Below are 13420 nucleotides of genomic sequence, written 5' to 3'. Positions count from 1 at the left end.
AGAAAGAGAGAGTACTCAGGGGGAGAGAGTTTCTCAACTAGGAGAAAGTAATATCATCAAAGACCCCAGATGCTTGGTGTTCAAGAGGAGAGATGTCACATGTCTTTAAGAGGGGAAAGACATGTTTGGTTGCTTGCTTTAGCTCAAGCTCTGTTGTTTCTTTTTTGTTGCTCTGATTTTCTGTTCCCTATCTTCTCCCAATATCCCATGCAGATTCAGGGGGAGCAAGACATCTAAGGGAAGGAAATCTTTGATTTTATTGCATATCTTTACCTTTGGGGGCATGTCTATATCCAATGTGGTACTTAGTACTCACTCTACATGTCATCCCAGTCTTGGTTCTCTTGTGATTTCTCTTGTTTGCTCTGGTCAGTAGGTGTATCTGTGTTATTTAACCTTGTTTGCGTAGGTTCATCCCATCCTAAGCCAACTCAAGACCACAAAGTAAGTATATGCATCACAGTCATGTGAATGAGAAGTTCTTGCTGATGTACATACTGTTTGCAAGAAGGACTCATGAGCATGAAGGTACATTTCTCACATTCACATCATTTGCTCTGATGCATATAGCCAAGATACATGTAACACATTGCTTACTCTGTCATGTTTACGCATTCACATGCTCCTATATTCAATATTCACATGATTGCATACATGTAGGGGGAGCCTATGCATGTTACATGTCTTTCCAAAGCTTTACTTGATATTCTCTATATCTTTATCTAAAGCTTTGATGTATGTTGTCATCAATTACCAAAAAGGGGGAGATTGAAAGCACAAGTGCTCCCTGGGTGGTTTTGGTAATTAATGTCAACATATCTCTTGTTGGACTAACACTTTTACCTAGTATGTTTCAGATAAGTTCAACAATGGAGTGACATGGACTAGAGGATGTGGAACCCCTTCAAGATGCTAAGGACAAAGGATTGGCTCAAGCTTCAAGATCAAGACTCTACATTTTATATTTTAGTGATCCAAGATCACATTGAGTCTATAGGAAAATCCAATACTATCAAGAGGGGATGAGGTGTTGCTTAATGGCTTGCTTGCTCAAAGTGCTTAGTGATATGCTCCAAAACCCTCAACTACCTTCCCATATCCACATATGACCTAAACCAAAAGTCAAACTCGGCCCCACCGATTCTTTCTATCCGGAGCCACCGAGTTCAGTTAACATAGCCACTGCCAGAAACCCTAATCAGTTCGGTCTCACCGATGGGATCTCGGTCTCACCGAGATGGGCTTGCAAACTCTCAGTTACCTGTTGCAATATTTTCGGTCCCACCGAGATATGCAATCGGCCCCACCGAGTTGGCTTGGCCAATCCTCTGTTTCGCTTATTACCCAAATCGGTCCCACCGAGTTTGAGTAATCGGTCAAACCGAGTTTTGGTTTTACCCTAACCCTAGCACATCGGTTCCACCGAGTTGAACTAGTCGGTCCCACCGAAAACCCTAACGGTCACTAGGTTTACTAAATCGGCCCGACCGAGTTTTTCCCTTCGGTCTCACCGAGATTGGTAAATTGAGTGTAAAGGTTAGATTTTGTGTGGAGGCTATATATACCCCTCCACCCTCCCTTCATTCATGGAGAGAGCCATCAGAACATACCTATACTTCCAATACACATTTTCTGAGAGAGAACCACCTACACTTGTGTTGAGGTCAAGATATTCCATTCCAACCATATGAATCTTGATCTCTAGCCTTCCCAAGTTTATTTCCACTCAAATCTTCTTTCCACCAAATCCAAATCATGTGAGAGAGAGTTGAGTGTTGGGGAGACTATCATTTGAAGCACAAGAGCAAGGAGTTCATCATCAACACACCATTTGTTACTTCTTGGAGAGTGGTGTCTCCTAGATTGGCTAGGTGTCACTTGGGAGCCTCCAACAAGATTGTGGAGTTGAACCAAGGAGTTTGTAAGGGCAAGGAGATCGCCTACTTCGTGAAGATCTACCGCTAGTGAGGCAAGTCCTTCGTGGGCGACGGCCGTGATGGAATAGACAAGGTTGCTCCTTCGTGGACCCTTCATGGGTGGAGCCCTCTGTGGACTCGCGCAACCGTTACCCTCCGTGGGTTGAAGTCTCCATCAACGTGGATGTACGATAGAACCACCTATCGGAACCACGACAAAAACCTCCGTGTCTCCAATTGTGTTTGAATACTCCAAACCCTTCTCCTTACATTCTTGCAAGTTGCATGCTTTACTTTCCGCTGCTCATATACTCATTGCATGCTTGCCTGATATGTATTGTGTTTGTTAAACTTGTTCTTAAACTCCACTTAAACTTAAGAATATTAAAAACTGCAACTTTTGGCAATTAGTGTCTAATCACCCCCCCTCTAGACACCTCTTCTCGATCCTTTCAGTAAGATACTTATTTTGTATATGAGCTAACTCAATCATCTTGAAAGCTTCGATCTCAGTTGGGGTAAGAAGATTGTGATCAAGTTGAAGGATGTCTTTTGTTGCTGGAACTTGGTCCTCCATGGCCTTCTTGATCCATTCATCCTTGTTGATCTCCATGGGTTCTTCTCTCTTCAGCTCTATCTTCATTAGCCAACCATCGTTGCCCTCATGGTTGGGGGAGGAGGGAGACGACATAATGCCTGGCCTTGACAACCCTGACAGAAAACAGCTCGGAACAAAGACAAGAGATATTTGCGTGATACGGGAGTCAAAACCCCCGGGAGATTATGTAATGAATTTTTACCGACCAAAATACGTATTGTGCAAGAAAACGGAGTCCGGAAAGCGCACGAGGTGCCCACGAGGTAGGGGGCACCCAGGAGGGTAAGGAGCGCCCTCCACCCTCGTGGAGGCCTCGTGTCCTTCCCGGCTGCTTCTTATTTTTCTATTTTTCTAAATATTCCAAAACGGAGAAATATTGCCTTAAAAACTGTTTTGGAGTCGGTTTACTTATCGTGCCACATACCTATTCCTTTTCGGAGTCTGAGACGTTCCGGAAAGTGTCCCTTATGTATTCCTCCGGGGTTACGGTTTCAATAACATTGGTTTCAACATTTATGGGGTTACCTGAGATATAATGTTTGATTCTTTGACCGTTCACCACCTTCGGATTTGTGCCTTCAAAGTTGTTGATTTTTATGGCGCTGGAATGATAGACCTCCTCGATAACGTAAGGACTTTCCCATTTAGAGAGAAGTTTTCCTGCAAAAAATCTTAAACGAGAGTTGTATAGCAATACATAATCACCTACATTAAACTCACGGGTTTCTATCCTTTTATCATGCCATCTTTTAACTTTTTATTTAAACAACTTGGCATTTTTGTAGGCTTGGGTTCTCCATTCATCGAGTGAGATAATATCAAATAACCTCTTCTCACCCGCAAGTTTAAAATCATAATTGAGCTCTTTAATATCCCAATATGCCTTGTGTTCCAGTTCGAGAGGTAAGTGACATGTTTTCCATAAACCATTTTATACGGAGACATACCCATAGGATTTTTATATCCAGTTCTATAGGACCATAATGCATCATCAAGTTTCTTGGACCAATTCTTTCTAGACCTATTGACAGTCTTTTGCAAAATTAATTTGAGCTCTCTATTACTCAATTCTACTTGACCACTAGACTGAGGGTGATAAGGGGATGCAGTTCTATGACTAACATCATACTTAGCAAGCATTTTACGGAAAGCACCATGAATAAAATGTGAACCACCATCAGTCATTAGATATCTAGGGACTCCAAATCTCAGAAAAATAACTTCTTCAAGCATTTTAATAGAAGTGTTATGATCAACACTACTAGTTGGAATAGCTTCTACCCACTTAGTAACGTAATCAACATCAACTAAAATATGTGTATAACCATTAGAGGAAGGAAAAGGTCCCATATAGTCAAAGCCCCAAACATCAAATGGTTCAATAACGAGTGAATAGTTCATAGGCATTTCTTGACGTCTACTAATATTACCAATTCTTTGACATTCATCACAAGATAAGACAAACTTACGGGCATCCTTGAAGAGAGTAGGCCAATAAAAACCAGATTGCAATACTTTATGTGCAGTTCTATCTCTAGCATGGTGTCCTCCATAAGCTTCGAAGTGACACTTACGTAGGATCTGTTCCTGTTCATGCTCAGGTACACAACGTCTAATAACACCATCTACTCCTTCTTTATAAAGATGTGGGTCATCCCAAAAGTAATGCCTCAAATCATAGAAGAACTTTTTCTTTTGCTGGTATGTGAAACTAGGTGGTATGAATTTGGCAACAATGTAATTAGCATAATCAGCATACCATGGAGCAGTATGAGAAGCATTTATGACATTTAATTGCTCATCAGGAAAGCTATCATCAATAGGTAGTGGGTCATCAAGCACATTTTCTAACCTAGACAAGTTGTCTGCAATGGGGTTCTCAGCTCCCTTTCTATCAACAATATGTAAGTCAAATTCTTGTAGCAAGAGAACCCATCTAATAAGTCTAGGTTTAGCATCTTTCTTTTCCATCAGATATTTAATAGCAGCATGATCAGTGTGAATAGTTACTTTAGAATCAACAATATAAGGTCTGAACTTATCACAAGCAAAATACAACTTCTAAGAATTCTTTTTCAGTAGTAGCATAATTTATTTGAGCATTGTCTACGGTTTTACTAGCATATTGAATAGCGTTTAATTTCTTATCAACTCTTTGCCCTAGAACAACACCTATAGCATAATCACTAGCATCACACATAATTTCAAAGGGTAAATTCCAATCAGGTGGCTGAACAATAGGTGCAGAGATCAATGCTTTCTTAAGTATTTCAAATGCTTCTACACAATCATCATCAAATACAAATGGTATATCTTTTAGTAATAAATTAGTTAGAGGCCGAGAAATTTTTGAGAAGTCCTTATTGAACCTCCTATAAAATCCAGCGTGACCAAGGAAACTTATTATACCTTTGATGTCCTTGGGGCATGGCATCTTTTCAATAGCAACAACCTTGGCTTTATCAACTTCAATACCTCTTTCAGAAACTTTATGCCCCAAGACAATACCTTCATTAACCATAAAGTGGCACTTTTCCCAATTCAAGACAAGATTAGTTTCTTCACATCTCTGCAAAACTCGATCAAGGTTGCTCAAGCAATCATCAAAAGAAGATCCATAGACGGAGAAATCGTCCATGAAAACCTCACAAATCTTTTCACAAAAGTCAGAGAATATAGCCATCATGCATCTTTGAAAGGTAGCAGGTGCATTACATAAACCAAAAGGCATACGTCTATAAGCAAAAGTACCAAAAGGGCAAGTAAAAGTAGTCTTTGATTGATCCTTGGCTAACACATGTATTTGAGAGAAACCAGAATAACCATCTAGAAAGCAAAAATGTGTATGTTTGGATAATCTTTCTAGCATTTGATCGATAAAAGGTAAGGGGTAATGATCCTTTTTAGTGGCCTTATTTAATTTGCGGAAATCAATTGCCATCCTATAACCTGTAATAATTCTTTGAGGAATCAATTCATCTTTAGGAACGACAGTAATACCTCCCTTCTTAGGGACACAATGGACAGGACTTTCCCACTAACTATCAGTAATGAGATAGATTATACCTGCCTCAAGGAGATTTAGTATTTCCTTTCTTACCACTTCTTTCATTTTAGGATTCAGCCGTCGTTGATGATCACAAACTGGTTTAGCATCTTCTTCCAAATTTATTTTATGTTGACATAGAGTGGGACTAATGCCCTTAAGATCATCAAGAGTATACCCAATAGCAGCACGGTGCTTCTTCAGAGTTTTCAATAATCTCTCTTCCTCATGCTCTGAAAGGTTAGCACCAATAGTAATAGGATATATGTTTTTCTCACCAAGATAAGCATATTTAAGAGTATCAGGCAACGGTTTAAGCTCAAACACGGGATCACCCTTGGGTGGAGGAGGATCCCCTAGGATTTCAACAGGCAAATTGTGTTTTAGAATAGGTTCTTGTTTAAAGAATACTTCATCTATTTCCCTTCTTTCATTCATAAACATATCATTTTCATGGTCTAGCAAATATTGTTCTAAAGGATCACTAGGAGGTACGGAAATAGAAGCAAGACCAATAATTTCATCCTTACTAGGTAATTCTTCTTCACGGTGTTGTCTACTAAATTTAGAGAAATTAAATTCATGAGACATATCATCTAAACTGATAGTAACAACATCCTTTTTGCAATCTATCTTAGCATTAACAGTGTTTAAGAAGGGTCTACCAAATATAATGGGACAAAAGCTATCTTGTGGGGAACCAAGAACAAGAAAATCAGCAGGATATTTAGTTTTCCCACACAAGACTTCAACATCTCCAACAATTCCCATTGGTGAAATAGTATCTCTATCGACAAGTTTAATTGTGACATCAATATCTTCTATCTCAGCAGGTGCAATATCATGCATAATTTATTTATATAACGCGTAAGGTATTGCACTAGCACTAGCACCCATATCACATAAGCCATGATAACAATGATCTCCTATTTTAACAGAAATAACAGGCATGCCTACCACAGGTCTATTTTTATCTTTTGCACAAGGTTTAGCAATTCTAGTAGTCTCATCAAGGAAATGAATAACATGCCCATCAATATTATCAGACAAGAGATCTTTAACAATAGCAATATTAGGTTCAACTTTAACTTGCTCAGGAGGTGTATATGTTCTAATATTGCTTTTACGAACCACAGTTGAAGCTTTAACATGATCCTTTATCCTAACAGGGAAAGGTGGTTTCTCAACATAAGAAGTAGGAACAATAGGATCATTATAAGTGATAGTCTTTTCTTCAACTTTAATAGGTGCATCTACTTTTACTTCTATGGGAGGATGATATTTAAACCACTTCTCCTTGGGGAGATCAACATAGGTAGCAAAAGATTCACAGAAAGAAGCTACTATCTCAGAGTCAAGTCCATATTTAGTGCTAAATTTACGGAAAACATCGGTATCCATAAAAGATTTAACACAATCAAACTTAGGTGTCATACCTGACTCCTTACCTTCGTCGAGGTCCCAATCTTCAGAGTTGCGTTTAATTCTTTCCAATAAATCCTATTTGAATTCAATAGTCTTCATCATAAAAGAGCCAACACAAGAAGTCTCGAGCATGGTGTGATTGTTATCAGAAAGCCGAGCATATAAATTTTGAATAATCATCTCTCTTGAGAGCTCATGATTGGGGCATGAATATAAACATTGATTTAAGCCTCCCCCAAGCTTGAGCGATGCTTTCTCCTTCACAAGGCCAAAAGTTATATATATAATTGCGATCATGATGAAGAAGATGCATATGATAAAACTTCTGATGAAATTCCGATTTCAATCGTTTGTAGTTCCATGACACCATATCATCACATAGCCTATACCATGTCAATGCATATTCCTTCAAAGATAAAGGGAAGACCTTCTTCTTAACAACATCTCCGGGTACACCTACAAGCTTAAATAATCCACAAACTTCATCCACATATATTAGGTGCTCATCAGGATGCTTTGTTCCATCTCCTGCAAAAGGAGTAGCTAGCAGTTTTTCTATCATACCCGAAGGAATTTCAAAGCAGACATTTTCATTTTCAGTAGGTTGAGGAGAAACTCTTTGCTCTACTGGTCGGGGTGAAGATACCCCGAACAAGCCCCTCAGAGGATTACTTTCCATAGTAACAAGTGACAGTAAATTTCAGCACACTATATAAATTTTTCCTTACCAAATTCCACATACCAAAGGCGCTTCACTCCCCGGCAATGGCGCCACAAAAGAGTCTTGATGACCCACAAGTATAGGGGATCTATCGTAGTCCTTTCGATAAGTAAGAGTGTCGAACCCAATGAGGAGCAGAAGGAAATGATAAGCGGTTTTCAGCAAGGTATTCTCTGCAAGCACTGAAATTATACGTAATGGATAGTTTTGTGATAGGATAATTTGTAACGAGCAACAAGTAACAAAAGTAAATAAAGTGCAGCAAGGTGGCCCAATCCTTTTTGTAGCAAAGGATAAGCCTGGACAAACTCTTATATAGAGAAAAGTGCTCCCGAGGACACATGGGAATATCGTCAAGCTAGTTTTCATCACATTCATATGATTCACGTTCGGTACTTTGATAATTTGGTATGTGGGTGGACCGGTGCTTGGGTACTGTCCTTACTTGGACAAGCATCCCACTTATTATTAACCTCTATTGCAAGCGTCCGCAACTACAAAAAAAGTATTAAGGTAAACCTAACCATAGCATGAAACATATGGATCCAAATCAGCCCCTACGAAGCAACGCATAAACTAGGGTTTAAGCTTCTGTCACTCTAGCAACCCATCATCTACTTATTAGTTCCCAATGCCTTCCTCTAGGCCCAAATAATGGTGAAGTGTCATGTAGTCGACGTTCACATAACACCACTAGAGGAGAGACAACATACATTTCATCAAAATATGGAACGAATACCAAATTCACATGACTACTAATAGCAAGACTTCTCCCATGTCCTCAGGAACAAACATAACTACTCACAAAGCATAATCATGTTCATAATTAGAGGGGTATTAATATGCATATAGGATCTGAACATATGATCTTCCACCAATTAAACCAACTAGCATCAAGTACAAGGAGTAATTAACACTACTAGCAACTTACTAGTACCAATCCCGGACATGGAGACAAGAATTGTATGCAAGAGATGAACTAGGGTTTTGAGAGGAGATGGTGCTGGTGAAGACGTTGATGAAGATTGCCCTCTCCCGATGAGAGGAGCGTTGGTGATGACGATGGCGATGATTTCCCCCGCCCAGAGGGAAGTTTCCCCGGTAGAACAGCTCTGCCGGAGCCCTAGATTGGATCCACTAAGGTTCCGCCTTGTGGCGGCGGAGTTTCGTCCGAGGAGATGGCTTATGATTTTTTCTCATCGAAAGACTCCATATAGTAGAAGATGGCCATCGGAGGACCACCAGGGGGCCTACGAGGTAGGGGCGCGCCCAGGGTGGTAGGGCGCGCCCCCCATCCTCGTGGGCAGGGTGTGGCCCACTGGTGAACTTCTTGCGCTCAGTATTTTTTATATATTCTGAAAACGTCCTCCGTGAAGTTTCGGGACTTTTGGAGCTGTGCAGAATAGGTCTCTAATATTTGCTCCTTTTCTAGCCCAGAATCCCAGCTGCCGGCATTCTCCCTCTTTATGTAAACCCTGTAAAATAAGAGAGAATAGGCATAAATATTGTGACATAGTGTGTAATAACATCCCATAATGCAATAAATATCGATATAAAAGCATGATGCAAAATGGACGTATCAACCAACACTCATGAGGAGCATTGGCCCGGGGGTTGATTAAGAATCCTCGGGTTAATTACTCCCTCTGTAAATTTTAGTTGTTATTAGGCAAATGGTAAAACCAATGTTGGATCTCCTCGGAAAGCTTTACTTTAGGCAAAGAAACAAGGGGGGCCCATAAACCCCGATCGTGTTAGGAACGCACAATTCAAGGAACATAACACCGGTATGACGAAAACTAAGGCGGTAAGAGTGGAACAAAATGCTGAGCAAAAGGCCAAGCCTTCCGCCCTTTACCAAGTATATAGGTGCACTAATTAAATATAAGGGATATTATGATATCCAACATAACCATGTTCCAACATGGAACAACCTGCACTGCACGTGCAGCTAACAATGCTATAAGAGGGGCTGAGCAAAAGCGGTAACATAGGCAAACAACGGTTTGCTAGGAAGGTGGGTTAGAGGCTTGACATGGCAATTTGGAAGGCTATATAACAAGTGGTAGGTAGCGCGACATAGTGATAGAACGAACAACTAGCAAGCAAAGATAGAAGTGATATCGGGGGAATGATCATCTTGCCTGCAATGTTTTCAGAGGTATCGAATCCTTGCCCCTCGTGCCCGTACTTGACAGGGTCCTCGAACACGAACTTGTCTCCCGGATCTAGCCAAAGAAAGAACACAAGCAATGGAACAACAATCAATCACGGTGCAATGCGCAAGCAACATGATGCAAGACATGGCATGGAATGAAAGATATGATGTGCAATGCATATGGGTACTCCGGAAGGGGAAAGATGAACATGGCACTAACTTGGCAAAGCAAGCATGCCACTGGATAGATTGGGAGATTCCGGTTGAAATTGATATAAAGATCACGAGGAACGGATGCACACAACTCAAACGATGAGCAAAACAATAACAATGCAAAGCTGAGATTAACAGCAACCTGGCACTTGAGATGCAACATAAAAATATGCTACAACACTCCAACATGATAACTAAAGGCATGGCAGTGAAGTATAGGTACAACACTAAAAAACATGAACACTGAGCTACTGTTAGAAACCATAGAACATCACTAAAACAACATCGAAAAAATGCAAATGACAACAGTTTTACAGACTTGGAGAAAATACTAGACATGGCAGAAAACAACACCAGGTTGCAAAGTTTAGAGCTAGTAAACTACATATTACAGGAGCCCATCATGGCAAACTTGAGCATGGCATGCTAGTGCTAAATGCACTTAACAAAAATCCCTTACAGAACTTGTTCCAAAGATCCACAGAAATGATGATAGCATCAATGCAAACATGGCAAGTGATATAAACTAACCCACTCTTAGTAGAATTTCATGGCATGGTAGGGAAAATTCATGATAGCATGTTTCCAAGCTTGTGGCACTCATCACAATGCACTTCATGGCATGCAATAAAATCTAGCATGAAGTAGGCATGATGAAGAGCATGTTTATGTGCAAAACTACTCCATAGCATAATGGCATAAATATACACATAAATGACAAAACCACATCATGATGTAAAATGACATGTGTGAAAACTTGCTCAGATGATGAAATGGATGCCACTAATGGATGCATTGGATTTTTCTAGCCCAAAAACATATATAATATGCATACGTTGCTGTATGAAAATGCTCATGAATGCTATAAGTAAAATACTATGAGAAATGGAAAATGACAAAAAAGGAAACATGCCCGATTAGGAATGTCCAAATTTGGACATGGCCCGAAATGGAAAGATTTCATCTGCCAGAAACGGCATATTCCCTGAGATTGAAAATAAAAGAAAAAGGAAAAGGGGAAGGAGAGGTTGACATGTTGGGCCTCCAGGTAAGTGAGTATGATAGGTGGGGGCCTCATGTGATAGGGTTAGATGCGAAAAAAGAGAGGGGGTTTATGCCCCCTGGGGGGAGTCGAACCAGGGTCTCGCCGGTGGTGCGCACGGGCGCAGACCAACTCGGCCGGACCTCTGTTATTGCAAGAAGTGGGGCTCGGCTCTACTTGACTCAAACCAGGGCCATGGCCATCTTCTCCATGCACGCACATGGAAGATGGTGACGGCGCTGGCGAGCGGAGCGCGTCTAGCGGAGCAAAGGAGCTCCGGTGGGCGCGCAAGATTTAAAGGGGAGAACGTGCGTGGTCGCGCATGTGCAACAGAGGACAGGGCATTCGAGCACGAGCATAGCTCTGCTCAGGGCCATGGCGTCTGTGGCGAGCAGGGAAGCAAGCAAGGCGGCGCGAGGCAAAGCCGGGCACGCGGAGAGCGTGCGTGTGCGCGGCGGTGCAAGGCAAGCGTGCGCATGGCCTGTGGGTAAGTAGATGGACATGCGCGTGCATGCAGAGGGCAAGGCTCGATCTTTCGCTCGCTGCCATGGTGGCTGTGACATCTGTACAGATGCGGAGAGACAAGAGAGAAGGCGGGGGCGTAGATCATCAATGTGAGCTATAGGCGTCGCCGATTTGGTTGGGGAAGTGATAGAGACGACGAGGAAAGGCGCAAACGGCGTTGTCCGGGAAGTGGCGTACGAACACGACGAGGGACATCGTGGAAGGAGCTCCGGGATCCGTGTGGACACGGGCGATGTCGAGGAAGACGACGGTGATGCTATTGTCGCTGCCGAGGAAGAAGATAGTGGCTGAGGGCTAGATCACGCCGGAGAAGAGCTCGGGTTCCTCTCGGCCATGGCGACGGCTATGGTGTGGAGAGGTCTCACCTAGCGGTGGAAAGCGAAGGAGAGGGGCGGAATAGAGGGAGGAGGAGGACTAGGGCACCTGGGCATGTTATATAGGGGCCTAGGGGGCTCTCCGTCCGTCAAATCACTATGGAGGTCGACGTGGCGTGTGTGGATGTCCCTCCGTACAGGAGGAACGAGATGAACATGGGCGCTCATGTGCTGCTGCGGGGAGGGGCTGCTGGGCTGCGCCTGGGTGGCTGCTGCTGGGAGGCCCAGGTGGTTGTGGTCTGCTGCTGCCACTCTTTTCCCTTCTTAATTTTCTTCAACCAGAAAACAAAGAGAAAAGCTCAGGAGAGAGGAAGAGGAGTTTGAGAATAAAAAATATCCTCAAGCTCCTGGAATTACCCACTATTTGATAAAATTGAGTTGGGCATTTTTAGAGGTAGAAAAATAAGACAAGTTTGAATATAATTCAAACTTGGATCATTTTTTAACCTAACCAACACAACTCCAAAATGCATGAGATTTGGCAGAGAGGTTTAGGACATGATGACTGATTTTTGAGGAAGTTTTGAATATTAATGGAGCAGGGAAAAGATGGCACTTGCAAAAATGGGGGAAAGGGAAGGAAGGAGAAGTGATGGTGCAAGAGACACACATGGGCATGCAACAATACAACATGCATGACTATGACAATGCACAACAACATGGCAAGGAACATGATGCACCACATGATAACAACATGAATGAGCAAATGCAAGATGACAAGTTAAGCAATGCAAGTGCAATAAATAAACAACACATAAAAAAAAGAGGCCAAAAGATGGAGCCCAAATGGAATTGGAATAAGATCAAGTGGATATATTACCCAAAAGGGAAGGTTTACATCTGGAGCGTTACAACTCTCCTCCACCAAAAAAGGATCTTGTCCCGAGATCTAGGACTGAAAGAACTCCGCATATTCGGAACGGAGGTGATCCTCACACTCCCAAGTAGCTTCTCGGTCGGAATGGTGAGACCACTTAACTTTGAGGAACTTTATCGACTTGTTGCTGTTTTGCGCTTGGTCTCTTCAAGAATGGCAACGGGATTCTCATGATAAGACAAGTCTTCTTGGAGGTCAATTTCTTCAAAGTTGATAGTGTGCTCGGGCGTCTTGAAGCACTTGCGAAGTTGTGACACTTGAAACACGTCATGCACATTTGAGAAGTTGGACGGGAGCTCATGTTGATAAGCAAGGTCACCTCTTTTCTCAACAATTTTGAAAGGACCCACATATCTCTGGGCAAGCTTCCCTTTGATACTGAAGCGTCGAGTGCCTTTCATGGGAGAGACACAGAGATAGACATGGTCTCCAATCTCGAAAGCCAAGTCACGATGCTTGCTATCATAGTACCTCTTCTGGTGTGATTGTGCGGCTTTAAGATTTTCACGGATGACTTTGCACATT

This window comes from Triticum urartu, chromosome 2, assembly GCF_003073215.2.
Source record: "Triticum urartu cultivar G1812 chromosome 2, Tu2.1, whole genome shotgun sequence".
NCBI classification, from domain to species: domain Eukaryota; kingdom Viridiplantae; phylum Streptophyta; class Magnoliopsida; order Poales; family Poaceae; genus Triticum; species Triticum urartu.
Note: the sequence above shows the minus strand (reverse complement) of the source record.